At 37.7% G+C, this 13197-nt stretch overlaps 1 protein-coding gene across 1 annotated transcript in view; it reads right to left on the minus strand.

Annotated features, from left to right (window-relative positions):
• AGBL1 (AGBL carboxypeptidase 1) overlaps positions 1 to 13197 on the minus strand; it is a 910143-nt gene that overhangs the window by 504297 nt on the left and 392649 nt on the right. The gene's annotated exons all lie outside the window — the stretch shown is intronic.

The following is a 13197-nucleotide window of genomic DNA, read 5'->3' on the forward strand; positions in this document are numbered from 1 at the left end:
CCCTTGGTCAGAACCCTAGATTTTTTGCTCTACAAAATATAGTATTCCAAGACCTATGGTCCTTCAGTATAGTAGCTACTAGGTCTTGTGTAATCCCTATTGTTGCTCCAAAATATTTATTTGTTTTCTTGTTACTTCCAATATTTTCTCCTTAACCTTCGAAAATTTTGAAAAAAAAAAGCTTTGAAACTGGGGCTATGATATTCCTGTAAGTCATCCTGGGATCTCTTTTAGGTGGTGGTTAGTATATTTTTTTTCTATTTGTGCTTTGCCTAATTTGCACATTTGCTGCCTTCCATAGATGTGGTAGCTGTTTCTCAGGCTCCCTTTCTGGAATTGAACACTGATTCCCTGTTCTTGTTCTAGAATTTCAGGGCAATTTTCCTTGATAATTTCTTGTAACATTTTATCAAGATTCTTTTTGAATCATAATTTTCAGGCAGTCTTACTATTTTTATATTATTTCTCCTTGATCTGTTCTCCAGATCAGTAGTTTTTCTGATGAGATGTTTCATATTCTCTTTTTTTTCATTCTTTTAAGTTTGTTTCAATAGTTATTGATGTCTTAGAATGTCATTAGCTTCCCTTTGCCTAATTCTAGCTTTCAAGGAATTATTTCCTTCCTTAAGTTTTTGGTTCTCTATTTCAAGTTGGTTGACTTTCTTTTCATATTTTTCTTGATTTTCTTGGATTGCTCTTATTTTTTTCCTAGTTTTTCTTCAATCTCTCTCATTTGATTTTTAAAGTCCTTTTTCAGTTCTTCTAAGAAATCCTTTTGTGCTTGGGCTCATTTCATGTTTCTCATTTAAAAGGGAGTGGCTTGGAGGATTCTGGGGAGTTAGAGGAGTAGGTCAGAAAATTCCAAAATCACCAGATTCTCCCTTTAAGAGACAAAATATCACCTTAGGGTGAACAAAGTGTGGATAAAAGTAAATAATAATAGGGGCAAAACAGGGTTCTCCTGGGACAATCCTAGAAGATCTAAAGAAAAATACCAGGAGATTTGGTCCCTGTGAAGAGTAAACACTTCCAGGCTATAAGAAACAATGAACAGGCGGACATCAGAAAAACCTGGAAAGACTTATGAACCGATGCTCAGTGAAGTGAACAGAACCAGGAGAACATTGTACACAGTACACAGTTGCTGTTACAGGCACACTGTGCAATGATTAACTTTGATATACATAGCTCATCTCAGCAATGTAAAGATCTAAGATAACTCCAAAAGACTCATGATGGAAAATGCTAACCATATCCAGAGAATTATGGAGTCCAAATGAAGATCAAAGCATACTGTTTGCACTCCTTTTTAAATTTTTGTTTTGTTTTGTTTCTTCTTTCTCATGTTTCCTCCCATTGGACCTAATTCTTCTTTACAACATGACTAATGTGAAAATATTTTTAATTTGACTGTATATGTAGAGCATATATCAGATTGCATGCCATCTTGGGGAGAGGGGAAGGGAAGGAGGGGGAGAAAATTTAAAATTCAAAATCTTATGGAAGTGAATTGAAAATTAAAAACAGATAAACTAATTTGAAAAATAATGCCTCTAGTTCGTCAAAGATTCACCTTTTTCCATTGGCTTTTATGCTCTACAATATATGTTATTTTAGGTTTCCTATTGAAGTAATTTCCTTTTTAGAATATCCTATTCTTAGAGGCAGAGCCAAGATGGCAGGAGCAAAAGCAGTGATTTGCTTCAGCTCTCCCCCAAATCCCTCCAAATACCTATAAAAAAATGACTCTAAACAAATTCTAAAGCAGCAGAACCCACAAAAACACAGAGTGAAGCAAATTTCCAGTCGAATACAATCTGGATGATTGATCAGAAAGGTATATCACACTGAGCGGGACTAGGAGCGCAGTTCGGCATTGGGGCATAGGCTGCAGCGAACCTGAAGCAGGCCTCAGAGGATTGAATCATGGGCAGCTGTGCAGGTTTCCAGACTTTTCAATGCCATAAACACCAAAGACAACTTAGAAGGTCAGTAGGAAAAGTCTGTTTCTGTGGTGAGAGAGGAGCTAGGTCTCAGAGCCAGTTCCAGAACACAGAATGTGTGCACCTGGGAGGTGGCTGTGTCTCGAGCTTCTGGCCAGCAGACTGAGGGGGAATCAAGTGGCTGATTAGAAGGGGGTGCAGAGACTCTCTTTGCCAGTGCTGAGGCAGGAATCTCTTGCTTTGCCTTCTCTTGGATCTGTGTTACAGTTCTGGGCAGTCGTTCCTGGGGTGAGGAGGAGTTCTGGTGTGGTGGAGATTGTAGTGGTTATAGACAGGAAATCTTCCACACAGTTCTGGACAGAAAGGAGTGGTGTGGTCACTAATAGACCAGAGACAGCCCAGGAATGGAGTAAACACTTCACCCCTTATCATGCCACCTTGGAAGAACTGAAAATTTACAGGTCCCTACAAGTATCTCTGAAAACAGCTGTATAAACCCATGAAGCTTGGGACAGTACATTCTCCACACTGGAAGCAGACTCTTACCTTAACAAAGAGTTTAAAATTCAAGTAATTAGCGAGGATCATGAGTAAGCAGCCCAAAAAGAGTCAGACTATATTATCTTACTTTGGTTACAAAGAAGATCAAAATATACAACCAGAAGACAACAAAGTCAAAGCTCCTACATCCAAAGCCTCCAAGAAAAATATGAATCAGTCCCAGGCCTTGGAAGAGCTCAAAAAGGATTTTGAGAAGCAAGTAAGAGAAGTAGAGGAAAAACTGGGAGGAGAAATGAGAGCAATGAAAGAAAATCATGAAAAACAAGTCAACAGCTTGCTAAAGGAGACCCAAAAAAATACTGAAGAAAATAACACCTTAAAAAATAGCCTAACCCAAATGGCAAAAGAGGTCCAAAAAGCCAATGAGGAGAAGAATGCCCTAAAAACCAAAATTGGCCAAATGGAAAAGGAAGCCCAAAAGATTACTGAAGAAAATACTTTCTTAAAAATTAGAATAGAGCAATTGGAAGATAGTGACTTTATGAGAAATCACGACACAGTAGAACAAATCCAAAAGAATGAAAAATTAGAAAACAATGTGAAATATCTCATTGGAAAAATAACTGACCTGGAAAATAGATCCAGGAGAGAGAATTTAAAGATTATTGGATTATCTGAAAGCCATGATCAAAGAAAGAGCCTAGGCATCATCTTTCAAGAAATTATCAAGGAAAACTGCCCTGATATATTAGAACCAGAGGGCAAAATAGAAATTGAAAGAATCCACAGATCTCCTCCTGAAAGAGATCCCCAAAGGAAAACTCCTAGGAATATTGCACCCAAATTCCAGAGTTCCCCGGTCAAGGAGAAAATATTACAACCTGCCAGAAGGAAACAGTTCAAGTACTGTGCAAACACAATCAGGATAACAGAAGATTCAGCAGCTTCTACATTAAAGGACTGTAGGGCATGGAATATAATATTCCAGAGGGCAAAGGAGATAGGAGTACAACTAGAATCACCTACCCGCGAAAACTGAGTATAATCCTTCAGGAGGAAAAATGGCTATTCAGTGAAATAGAGGACTTTCAAGCGTTCTTGATGAAAAGACCAGAGCTGAATAGAAAATTTCACTTTCAAATAGAAGACTCAAGTGGAACATGAAGAGGTGAACAGGAAAGAGGAATCATAAGAGACTTATTAAGGTTGGACTGTTTACATTCCTGCATGGAAAGATATTTATAATTCATGAGACCTTTGTCAGTATTCGGGTAGTTGGAGGGGGAAAAATTATACATATGTATATATAGACAGACAGATAGATAGAAGACACAGGGTGAGTTGAAGATGAAGGGTCATATCTGGAGAATAAAATTAAGGGATGAAAGAGGATTCTACTAGAAGAAGAAGAAGAAAAGGAGAGGTAGAATGGGGTAAATTATCTCACAAAAAAAAACAGAAAAGTAAAGGCTCTTACAGTGGAGGGGAAACAGGGGAACATGAGGGGGAATGAGTGAATCTTACTCTCATAGGATTTGGCTTAAGGAGGGACTAACATACACATTCAGTTGGGTATGGAAATCTGTCTTACCCTACAGGAAAATAGGGGGGGTAAGGTATCAAGAGAGCAGGAGGATGATAGCGAGGAGGGCAGATTGGGAAAGTGGGTAATCAGAAGCAACTACTTAAGAGGAGGGACAGGGTCAAAAGAAAGAATAGAATAAATGGGGGGGCAGGATAGGATTAAGGGAAATTGAGTTAGTTTTTCACAATATGTCTACTATGGAAGTGTTTTGCATAACTGCACATGTATAACCTATATTGAGTTGCTTGCCTTTTCAATGAATGTGGGTGGGGAGGGAGGAAGGGAGGAAATTTGGAACCCAAAGTTTTAAAAACACCTGTTTAAAAAAATGTTTTCACATGCCACTGGGAAATAAGAAAAGCAGGAAATGGGGTACAGAAGTCTATCCTGCCCTACAGGAAAATAGAAGGGGAAGGGGATAAGAGAAGGGAAGGGGGAGAGATTGAAGAGAGGGCAGACTAAGGAAAGGGGTATTCAGAATGCATATCATCTTGGAGTGGGGGAGGGGGGGAGATGGGGTGAAAATTTGGAACTCAAAATCTTGTGGAAGTGAATGTTGAAAACTAAAAATAAATAAATTTACATTTAAAAAAAGAATATCCTATTCTTTTTTTTCCTGTGATTCTTTATGCTCACAGAAGAATCTTGGATTATTTAATTGAGATTCCTTCATAGCTGAAGTCTTTCTATTTACTGCTTGAAAAACAATCTGGTTGTTCTCCTTCTAGGAGCCAAGATGGCAGAGTAAGAGGTGAGTTGCTCTTACCCTTCCTTATTCACCTCTGAAAGCCCAGAAAATATCACCCCAGGAAAAACCCTGTAACAACTGAACCAGAAGAAAGATGGGGTGCAGCAGTCCAGCAGCCCAGGTAGCTTGAGGAAATATTGGGAAAGGTCCCTCTTACCCTGGGAGAAGGGAGCAGTATAGAATGGGAGGTGTCCCAGCAAGGTAGTGGAAAGCCCCACCTCAGCATACCAGTAGGAGATCCTGAAGCCCAGGTAGTGGAACAGGCAAACACCAACATCTGGACCCCAGATTGCCTCACTTATGAAGGGGGAACCAGTGGAAACCAGCTTGGAAAACCACCAGGTGCCTGGGAATTCTATAGCAACTGGTTCTTCCAGTGTCTCAGCAAAATTAAGGGAAGTAGCACTCCAAGGGGCCCCAGGCAGATAAACATCCTGCAACATCCATCTGAAAGAAGCTAAAGAAAGTGAAAGGAAGGGATGACCCAGGTGAGCAGGAAATCTCCAGGAGCCACACTACCCATTCCTACCCCTAGAGTTCCAGTGTTGCTGATTCCAACCCAACACCAGGTAAGCTGCCAGAACCCTACAGCCTCCAACTGCCAGTATTGGAGGCCCCAGCACACAAAGCCAGTGACCAGGCCCTAGGCTCCCAACACAAGAAGCTTGGGTCAGTACCCTATGCTCCCCAGCAGAATATATCAATCTTTTAAAGGCCAGGAAACAAGCAAATGCAATAAGCAAAAAGAAATGTATGACAGATTCTTACTATGGGAAGAGTGAAGATCAAAGCTAAAATTCTGAAGAGGACAATATTGTCAACAAACCCACATCTGGAACCTCAAAAGGGAATATGAACTGGTCTGAAGCCCAAAAAGCCTTCTTAGAAGGGCTCAAAAAGGATTTTAAAAGTCAAATGAGAGAGGTAGAAATAAAAATGGGAAAAGAAATGAGAGGTATGTGAGAGAGAGTCAATAGCTTGGAAAAGGAAGGACAAAAATTAACTGTAGAAAACAAGTCCTTAAAAAATGCAATTGGCCAACTGGAAAAAAAGTACACTGAAGAAAGTAAGTCCCTAAAAACTACAATTGGCCAAATGGGGAAGGAGGCATAAAATGTAATAGAAGAAAACAATTCGTTAAAAATTAGAATTGGGCAAATGGAAGCTAATGGCTCTATGAGACAGAAAGAGTCAAACAAAAACAAAAGAATGAAAAAAATGATGAAAATGTGCAATACCTCATTGGTAAAACAACTGACCTAGAAAATCAATCCAGGAGAGACAATTTAAAAATTATTGGTCTACCTGAAAATCCCAGTGAAAAAAAGAGCCTGGACAGTATCTTTCATGAAATCATAAAGGAAAACTGCCATGAGGTCCTAGAACCAGAAGGTAAAATAGCCATAGAAAGAATCCACCGATCACCTCCTGAAAGAGATCCCTAATTGAAAACACCAAGGAATATAGTAGCCAAATTCCAAAATTACCAGATCAAAGAAAAAATACTACAAGCAGCCAGAAAGAAACAATTTAAATATCATGGAACCATAGTCAGGATTACACAGGACCTTGCAGCTTCTACATTAAAAGACTATAGGGCCTGGAATATAATATTCCATAAGGTAAAGGAGCTTGGATTACAGCCAAGGATCAACTGCTCAGCAAAAATGAGCATGATCTTTAAGAGGAGGAGATGGATATTGAATGAAATAGGGGACTTCCATACCTTCCTGATAAAAAGACCAGAGCTCAACAGAAAAGTTGATCTTCAAATATAAGACTCAAGAGAGACATAAAAAGAGAAACGGGACAGAAAGAAACAGCATATTATTAATAAGAACAAACTGTTTACATCCCTACAAGGGAAGATGACACTTATAACTCTTGAGAACTGTATTGTTATTGCACCATGTTAAAGGGGTATAAATAAAGGTGGTGGTGGGTATAAATTGACTTTGATATAATGATGAAAAAAAATCTAATCAAGAGTTAAATTAAATGGATCCAAGTAAGTGGATTAATCTGATCTAACTAAGAAAATGTACTGAAAGAAAAGGTAAGGAGGAGGCAGACAAGGGTAAATTACATTACAGGAAAAGGCACAAAAACCTATTATAGCAGAGAGAAAGAAGGGAGGGAGATGAGCATTGTCTGAAACTTACTCTCATCAGATTTGGCTCCAGAAGGGAATAACATAATCAGTTAGGTATAGAAATTAACATGCCCTATAGGCAGTAGGAGGGAAAAGGGGAAAGAAAAGGGAGGGAGGGATAGAAGAGAGGGAAGAAGTAGTAAGGGTAACAGGGAAGAAAAGCATGGGTGGGGTCTAATAGAAGGAAGGTTGGACTGAGGGAGGTGGTGGTCAAAAGCAAAACATTAGTGAGGAATGAAAAATAGAAAGAAAAGCATAAGGGTGGGGGAGGATGGAGAGAAAGACATGGTAATCATAACTGTGAATGTGATATATGAATGTAATGGAATATTATTGTGCTGTAAAAAATGATGAACAGGCAGGCTTCAGAAAAACCTGGAAAGACTTGTATGGTTTGATGATGAATGAACTGAGCAGAACCAGGAGAATGCTGTACACAGTAACAGCCATGTTGTGCGATGACTAATATTGATAGACTTAACCCTTCTCAGCAATACAAGGATCTAAGACATCTCCAAAGGCCTTGTGATGGAAAATGCTATCCACAAAGAAGAAAGAACTATGGAGTTTGAATGCAGATCGAAGCATATTATTTGCTATTTTTTTTCTTCTGTTGTGTTTTGTTTCCTCTTTTTGGTGGTTCCTCCTATTGGTTCTAATTCTTACTTACAACATCACTAATGTGAAAATATGTTTAATAGGAATGTATATGTATAGCCTATATCAGATTTCATGCCACCTTGGGGACTGAGGTGGGGAGGGAGGGGGAGAAAAATTTAAAACTCAAAATCTTATGGAAGTGATTGTTGATAAATCAAAATAAATTAATTAAAAACAAAAAATAAAATCTAATATTGCTTTATTTTCTCCATGCCTATAATCTATAATCTATTTCTATGTACCCTATCTTCTAATTCTATTACTTTTCCATTATTTAGGATGGTACGTCATTTATGTGTCCTCAAAGTTACTGTCTTTTACTTCTCCCAAATTTTCTTTTCTACCAGAAACGTTTAGTTTAAGATCTGTCATTCTCATTTTCAAAACCTCTATGAATTTGGAGAGATTCTCCATTAAATTTTCTATTTTCACTTTCTGTTATTTGTCTTCATTATTTCTACTTCAAGAAATCTTTCTTATAAGTCAGTTTATTTCCAAATTTGCTTCTTTCATAAGTGTTATTTCTCTTTTGAACTATTCTGGACTTTCTTTCCGGTATTCCATTATCTCTGGGAAATCTATAAAGGTTTATTTTTCATTAAGGATTGTTGGTTTGATAATTTTGATAGAATATCTACTTGATGTGTTATAGCTCCTTTGGGAAATTTTCTTTTTTCCCAATTTGTCTTTATGGATTTTATTTTTTGTATCTGCTTGGGAGCTAGAATTATATAAAGCCTTTTTCTCTTGGAATTTTTATCATTTGGCTTTTTTTTTCTTATTTTCCATGTTGTTTATATTTAGCTTCTTATCTCACTTCTTGGTGAATGTGCTTTCTCCAACTATTCCCTGATTATATCCCAACAGATTCCTGTGGCTTAGAATGCTCAGCAAGTATAGGGATCAAGCTGATTTCCTGCCCAGAGTAAATTCCATTAGGAGAGGACTGACTCCAACTAAATTTCTAGTCTTTATTCTCTTGTATATGGAAACCCTTTCCATTCCATCTGGCTCTGTGCTGCTGTCTCCCCCTACCCTTCTCCTTCTGTTGCATGATCTTCCCTTCTTGTGGCTAGGCAGAACCAGTGTTTTCCATCTCTTGTGGTGTGGGTTAAAGGGGGTGAAAAGATTCTGATTGATTCCTAGCCATAGGGGAACCAAGCATAGGTTTTTATTGTCAGACCTTGAATCAATAAGGTTGTGAAGTTGCTTCTACTGATTGTGCCTCATGCGTGTATGTACATGCTATGTCAGGTGTTCCAAGGCACACTCTAATATCTCCATAAATAGGTATTTCATATCTAATTTCCAAGTTTTTAAGTAATGCTTAGTTGTTAATTTAAAAATGCACAAATTCTATTTCTTTCATTTGGTGAAAAATAATTTCCTTTATAAGTAAATATTGCACAAATATTTGCCTTTTGGGGGAAAAAATTCTGTTTCCATAGTCTAATGAAATGTATTGTATGTCCCAATGCTATGCTTGGTAAATACAGCTGGTTAGGGGTGAGAAAAGTGAGTGGGAGCTCTCAAACATTTTATCATTGAGTCTTTTACCTTGTGCAATGTTTGTCTTTTTAGTTTGTGGATTCATTTTTAATTATTAAAGATTCACTACCTAGTTCCTTTTCATGCTTCTTATGTCGTAAAGTTGTATAAAAATATTGTGTCCAGCTTCCTAGTTAGGAGAGATTTCCCTTTGTATTTTGATATAAAGAAACAAGACTAAAGAGGTGAAGAAGTTGTCTAAAAGCACAAAGTCTATCAGACCCAGAGTCAAGTGTGGAATCCAGACCTGCTCACTGTACTTTCTAAGATAGCATGCTATCTCAAAGAGCACACAGGTACACTTCTGTGTACTTAACACCATTGTAAAAGTGATTCATACCCTTAGACAGTACTTTTGTCTAGCCAATAGGATATGCTGACTTATGAGGTAGGGGTAAGGTTATGTTGAGGGGAGGAGAGATTATCTCTGTGATTTCTTAAGGGACTCATCCCTCTTGCTTAACTCTAAATTCAGATGAAGAAACCAGAGGCAGAGATGACCGTCATCATCCAACAGGAATTGGGCATTAAATGATGTTATATTTACATCATACCCATCCTAGAAACATATCTTTGTTTGAGCTACTCAGTTCAAAGAATTCTCATGATCTGATAAATAAAGCATAGGTATTGTGAGTTTGCTTGCATATGTTTTACCGAATACAGAGAAAGAATTTAGCCAATCCTAGATGGTTATAAACAATAGCCACTTCATATGTCACATTGTCCAAGGATCCTCCCAAATCATCACGGTGGTATGATTGGCATGATATTAGAGGTAAGGAAACCGACTTTTTAGATGAATGGCTAAAATGGCACTCTAGAACAAGAATGTACTATGGAGGAGGCTTGTTTTGAACTAAAACTCATTGAGGTGATAATTATTTATAGAATATTTTCTCTACCTTCAAATCAAGTACCGGCCATGATCCCAAGTTTAAATGATATGTAAAGGCTATGAGAAGCAATAATGTCTCTCAGCCTGGATGTACTTCCATAACAGAAAGGTATTCTGATTATCAGCTTAGTCATGATTTTGTTGCTTATTTTAATCACAACTATTTCATTGAAAGAGTAGCACAGTATAAGAGGACATTGATAGGTGAGTAGAGAGACCCTATGATTGCAATGGCTATTTTCTTTTCTTTAAAGAAGAAGGTAGAGGGGGCTCAAACCTCCTCTATTCAATCATTTCCCATCTCTGAGTTCTTAAAAACCACCTTTAAATATTTGTTTCTTGTGGTTTATCAGCCCCTTTTTACAGCTCACTGGAAGCTCAAATTCTTTAGTTTGATCATTTATTTTGACTTTTTTTTAGCATTAAAATGTTTTGACTTGAGCAACTGTAGGTTTCATGAATCTCCCCGCCTGAGATTTTTTTTTCCTTTCCTCTCTTCTCTTTCTTCCTTCCTCTTCTTAATAGCGATGACATCTAGTGATAGGACTTGGTTTGTTCTGCTTGGTGACCAAGGGTGAAGGTAAAATATTAAGCAGATCTTTAATGCTGATAGCAAATAAAAAGAGCAGGAAGGCAAGACTCACTTTTGTGTGTGTTTGCTAAGATTAAATGAATTTCTTTTTTTCTGAATCAAAGGGCATTATGTCCATGCCGTTCAGAGTCACTTGATTTCCTTTAAATGCCCTGAGTCTCCTCTCCTTGGCCTAGATCCCTACTAGTGCTGTGATTTCTGCAGCTCAAAGAAAATGATGAAAGGTGCTTTGTCCCTAAGAAAATCATTTCTATTTGCAAAGGTGAAAATAAAAGTATATGTATACTATGGTCTGAGAATATCCTTTCAATTTGCTCTCCAGAGGCTTAGTTCAGTGGTTCATAGGTGAATACTGAAACTGAACACACAACCAAAGATTTGCTAATGCAAATCTATGGTTTTGTAAACTGGGAAACCTTGCCTTGATTGTGGCTTTTATCCCACTGCATGTTTCACATGCAAGATTAGGACACTTGAGCCCCAGAAATGTAAAGTCCTTTTGCTGAAGTCCCTAGAGCTTAAAAAAAAAAAATCAGACCTAGACTCACTTTACTTCTTCCTATCCTCTGCCTACTCAGTCATGCTCCAATTCCATTCTATTCAGCAAGAATTCCCTAATTGCTCACAAAGTATAAGACATTGGGCTAGGTACTAGGAATACAAAGGCAAAATAAAAAAAAATCCTGCCCTCGAGGAGCTTACAATCAATTTGGGGGAACAGAATATTTATGGAACTATTTACAAAATAATTTGAGAAGAGAAGAAACTAACATTTAGGGAAATCAGGAGAAAGCATGAGTTGAACCCTGATTGATGCTAAATACTCTAAAGGCAGAGGTAATGAGGTAGTATATTTATGAGGATGGCAGAGAACCTGTGAAACATCGCAGATGTGAGCAGTGAAATGTTGACCTAGAGGAATAGGAAGCAGACCAGTTTGATTGTAACATGGCCCTCATCTTTTCCCTTAAAGGAGGAAAAGAGGTTATTGTCATGATCTAATTGGTCTCTAGACTCTAGAGAACTACGAATATTTTTTTAATCCAATCTATGGGGAAGTTGGTGTTCCTGAGCTTTGTCAGAGTTTGATTACCCAGCAAAACATCTACAAAAGTGGCATCTCTTTTTCCTAATTGTCTTCTTTTAATCACTTGTCATACTCAAAGTTATTTTATTGCATTTCACGATCCACGACTGTCTTATTGCTTACTAATCTCAAGTCTGAATCACCAGTAGGTCCTGAATTGGACTCAGCCCAGGAAAAACATAAATTATATGAAAGGAATTAATGTGAAACAAGAACAGAGAAAATCAAGCCAGACTGTGAATAACTTTAGCACCAAGCTGCAGAGTTTGCATTTTATCTTAAAAGCCATAGGGAGCTATTGAAATATCTTGAGTATGGGAGTGATGTGATCAGATACATGTTTTAAGGAAGATTATTTTAGCAGTTGTTTGTAGAATGGATAGGAAAACAGGAGAAAATAGGAGCAGAAGCCAAATAAGAATTTATTGTAGTGGTCTAGGGGTAGTGGTAAAGAGAAGTTGAAATAGGGCAGTGGTTATATGAGTGGAGAAGTGGGTATGGACTCCAAAAATATAGAATTAGAGTTGCCATAACTGGTCAATTGATTGGATATGGAGAATGATGGAGAATAAAGAATCAAGGATGACTCCAGGGTTCTGAATCTGGATTTCTAGAAAAATAACAGTTTTCTCAATAGAAATTGAACAGTTGGATTACAGGTTTCCTGAGGGAGAAAGACAATGCATTCCATTCTGGGCATATTAACTTTAAAGATATTATGGGACATCCAGCTAGTAATGTCCAACAAGTAATTGGAGATCCAGGATAGAAATGTGTAGATAGATTTGGAAGCCATAGGCATAATGATCATAATTGAACTCATAAAGAAGAGAAGGGAATATATACTGATTAACTACCTACTATATACTTGTGCGGCATGCTTTGCAAATGTTTTCTCATGTGGTCCTCAAAACAACCCTGGGAGGTAGATGCTATTATTATCCTCATTTTACAGTGAACACCTAGGGCTACTTCTTCGCCATGAAGAGACCTCTGGTATTTTTGTTCTTTCTCATTCCAATGTACTGTACAGAGCTATGTAAATTCATTATAGTAAACTGCCCTGAACACCATCAAAGAGATTCAGGCTACCTATTTTTATATGCTGCCTAGTGGTAAATTCAGCATAAGAGAAATAATGGCATCTTTGTTAGAGCTATTGGCACAAAGCATAATATTCAGAATGGGGTATATGCTTAGGTAACTATAACACTAAATAATACAAGGTAACTGTTTTTGAGGGCTGACAAAGAGCTATGAGAGGCCTTGGGGGAAATGGTCATTATTAACTGAAGTTATCAGGGAAGGTTTCTTAGAAAAGAGATGACATTTCAGTTGGGCTTTACAGAATGATAGGGCTGTTTGGCAGATGAATAGAGGTTCCATTATTTCTTAATTAGCAAATTTCAAACACCTTTACCTTTTATTCAAGGCCTGCCACAAACTATTGCCACTATACATTACCAGGTTTTTCTCATGCAAT

This window comes from Phascolarctos cinereus, unplaced genomic scaffold (assembly GCF_003287225.1).
Source record: "Phascolarctos cinereus isolate Bilbo 61053 unplaced genomic scaffold, phaCin_HiC Scaffold_3;HRSCAF=262, whole genome shotgun sequence".
Lineage (NCBI taxonomy): Eukaryota > Metazoa > Chordata > Mammalia > Diprotodontia > Phascolarctidae > Phascolarctos > Phascolarctos cinereus.